This window comes from Hypanus sabinus, chromosome 16, assembly GCF_030144855.1.
Source record: "Hypanus sabinus isolate sHypSab1 chromosome 16, sHypSab1.hap1, whole genome shotgun sequence".
Taxonomy (NCBI): domain Eukaryota; kingdom Metazoa; phylum Chordata; class Chondrichthyes; order Myliobatiformes; family Dasyatidae; genus Hypanus; species Hypanus sabinus.
In genome coordinates this window covers 49082701-49086315 of record NC_082721.1, presented here as the reverse complement: position 1 = coordinate 49086315, position 3615 = coordinate 49082701, and positions in this window count along the sequence as shown.

Below are 3615 nucleotides of genomic sequence, written 5' to 3'. Positions count from 1 at the left end.
ATTCTCTGAGAACCACCAGCTAGAGGCAGCTTGGCCCCAGAGAATTACACTGGCAACGGTTCAAAGTTGACAAAAAAAAGAGAGCAGAAAAACCAAGAACTTACTGAAGGGATGGAATATTTCCCAATCCCTATCAGGAAGTATGAAATATTATTATAAAGATTTCTTGGTATAATTAGAACTTAAAAGCTGGACAGGATAATTCACCTGACCACCATGAAGAAAGCTTTCAAGACCTAAATCCCGAATTAGTGCAGCGAGAGAAGTGTAGCCACAGTATCATTGCCAGGTTTCAAACTCTTTCATAATATGCCCGTAAGTTTTCCCCAAGTGATTGTATTGAGAGTCAAGAACATTTATCTCTCGTTCAAGCTCAAATCAGAATCACAGTCAGTTGCCTTCAGATGCTGGACAGATTCTCACCAGTGGGCACCAGCCAAAATGTCCTCCAGAAAGCCCCAGCTAACCACAGTGTTCGCATAGACACAGAGGCCTGTCTAAACAAGGCCAGCTGTCAAAATATCGTCAGCCAGTCCAGGACACAGCTTCTTTCAAATGCACTTGAAGGATTTTATAGTTCCAATTTCTGTTTTTATAGCATCTGAGCACGTTACAGAAAGAGGTGAGCAACTCTAATTGGAGAAAGGAGTGTTGGCGGAATTCAGACTGAACTATTCAGATTATGAAAGTGTATGTTTGAGTTCCCTGCACACACACAGACAAAAAAAAAATGCAAAGCCAAGTCTCTTGACATTTTCCTTTGGTGTAGTGGAACTCCTGGCACAGAGCCCATCAGTGACCATCCATGCTCCAGCAGGGCTGGCAGCACAGAACCAGTTTTCTGCCCCTAGCATGTTGCTACACTAAAGTAATGACTCCTTTTGCAATCAGACTTAAATGACTCCATCTCCGCTCCCACAAATGAAAATGAAGAACCAGTACCGCCATTTTAGAAAGCTCTACTGACCTAGCACTAAGCAGTGGTTAAGTGAACAGATTAACAACCTATTAACCCAGGGTCCCAGACCAATGACCCAGTCACAAGTCCCATCATGATGGCTGTGCAAATTAAATTCAGTTAATAATTTGAAATTTAAAAGAAAATTATTGTGGTCAGTGGTGACTGAGAATTATTCGATTGTCATTAAACACTCAGTTGGTTCACTGATGTCCTTAATGGTAGGAAATCATCTGTGCTCACTGTTGTCTGGCCTGTCTATCTTCCTGTGGCTCCAGACCCATACCACGTGGTTGACCTATAAACATCTTCCTGAGATGGCAAGTCACTCAGATAAAGGGCAGCTAGTGGGTAGAAGGTAATGGTGTGTTTGGCAGAGATCACTAGGTGCTAAAAATTGCGTAGATTAAGGAACCAGAAACTGAACAAGAAGTCAAGTAATTTGTGGAGCCAGAGAGTTGGTGGGAGATCTTCCGATCAATATGATGCTAGCGAACAGCGCCCCCTCGGTCGACATCTTCCAGATAGCCCACAAGAATATCTCTTTTTATTTATTCTATGTCTGTTTTTCACCTTTAATGTGTTTCTGTGACTGTTAGAGCCTGCAGTTTACAGTCTGGCGATTGACTGAATGATCCAGCACTTTGCTATCTCTGAGAAGATTCTGGAAGCAAGTGCGTACTTGGACAGTCTCGAAGTGAAGAAGCTTCGAGGCAGGGTGCAAGACCGTGTACGACTCCATTTTTGCTGATTAAAGCATCCATTAATCAGCAATTAAAGCTTTGAAGAAGATTGAGGCATTGAGACGAATGCAGAAGGCGAGTAAGAGTTCAGTGATGACTGCCTTCCTTTTGATTGCTGCTGGAGAAGGGATCTATGAGCAGCCAATCACTGTGTGTCTCACTGTGGCAGGCAGGTAGGCTTCTCTGCCTCATGTTGGTGATCCCTCTGTCGATGAATGTCGGTGATATTGGAGGATGGGATCGTGGTACTGCTTTTATGGATTGGACTACTGAATTTATGGATTGTGGACTTTTTCAGACATGGTTTTTATATTCTGTGCTTTTGAATGCCTGTTCCTTTTCTGTTTTGTTGTGTGAGGGAAGGTGTTTGTGGATTGATGTTCTCCTGTGTTCTGTTAGTTTTTTTTGTGCAGGGAGGGTTCATTTTTTGGGGGTCAAAGTTCCTGTTCTATTTTGTGTGGGGATGGAGGGATTGGGGGGTTTGATGATCAAGATGCCATTCTTTTTTGTGTAGTAGGGAGGTGGGACTGATGTTTTTCTCTGAATTACTTTCATGTATTTTTTTGTTTCATGACTACCTGGAGAAGACAAATTTCAGAGTTGAATATGGATAGATGCTTTGATAATGAATGAACCTTTGAGACATAGAGATTCACTGGAGATAGCTTTGGGAACCAATGCTGTTTTTGAAAGTTTTCCCCGAGGGCATCACATTTAGCATGGCCGAGGGCATATCTGTGGGGAATACCAGAGGTTATGGTGGGTGAGAGAAATGAGAAGCAATGCCAGCTGAGAGTGGTAGGGCAATGGAGGCATTGCGAAAAAAGCTAGGTATTATGATTTTGTAACTCCAGAAACTAATTGAAAGAAAAACACAGGAACTGTGAAATTCTTTTTTTTTTCCAGTGAGGTGCGCACATATGACTTGGTGATGTAATAATGTATGCATTCACTTATATATAACCCATATATAATGAATTATGTAAACAAATAAACAATGCTTAATCAAACATTATGTTTACAGATATTACTGAAAGGTTAAATACACAACACTCCTCCCTGCTTAGTTATAAACTCCAACCCAATAAAGATTGCATTTTGACTCAAATATGTAACGTAATGCTCTCTAGTCATTACATACACCAGATGACATCAGGTGCAATCTCCACAATGTAGGAGAGGGTCCAGTTCTGCTCTTAATCTTTCCAAGTATCCATTTTGATCACCTCTGTAGTTCCTCACCTGGACCGTGTAAGGAGCCTTCAATTTGTCTCAGCTGTTTGTCCTAATTTCTCCTTCTGAGACTGGGTCTCAGGAGCACAATGGATGACCCAGGAAGGTGAGTTGTTACTGCATTGCCATATTCAAGGAGGAAATTGGTGAGTTTCTGATAGTGTCCATGCAGAGTGTTCTGCTGACATTGCTCACAGTGCATTCTTTAGACTCTGAACAAACCTTTCAGCCAAAACATTTAAAGTTGAATGTTATCATGCAGATGTAATATGTCTTCTTTCTTTCTTCCATGGTCTTCTACCCTCTCCTATCAGATTCTCCCTTCTCCAACCCTTTATCTCTTTCACCAATCAACTTGATGAAGAGGCACATCTGGTTGAGTTGGCATCCTGAACAGTGCATGGCAAGCTGCTTGATCTGCTGATCTGTCTCAGGCCACCAAGCAAAGCTTGAAGCCATCGTTTTCATTTTGACCATGCCTAGATGACCAGTATGTAGCTCCTCCAACACTTTAACTCTCAGCTTGGATGGTGCAACCATTTGCAATAAGGGCAAATTCATCCGGGTGCTGGTAAGAATGGGGAAACTGGAATTCCAGCCATTTTAGGTTGCCATGTAGACATTTTAGATTTCCAGTGATGGTTCTTTTCCTTTGGATATTTTCTGCTGTAATAGGGAGAC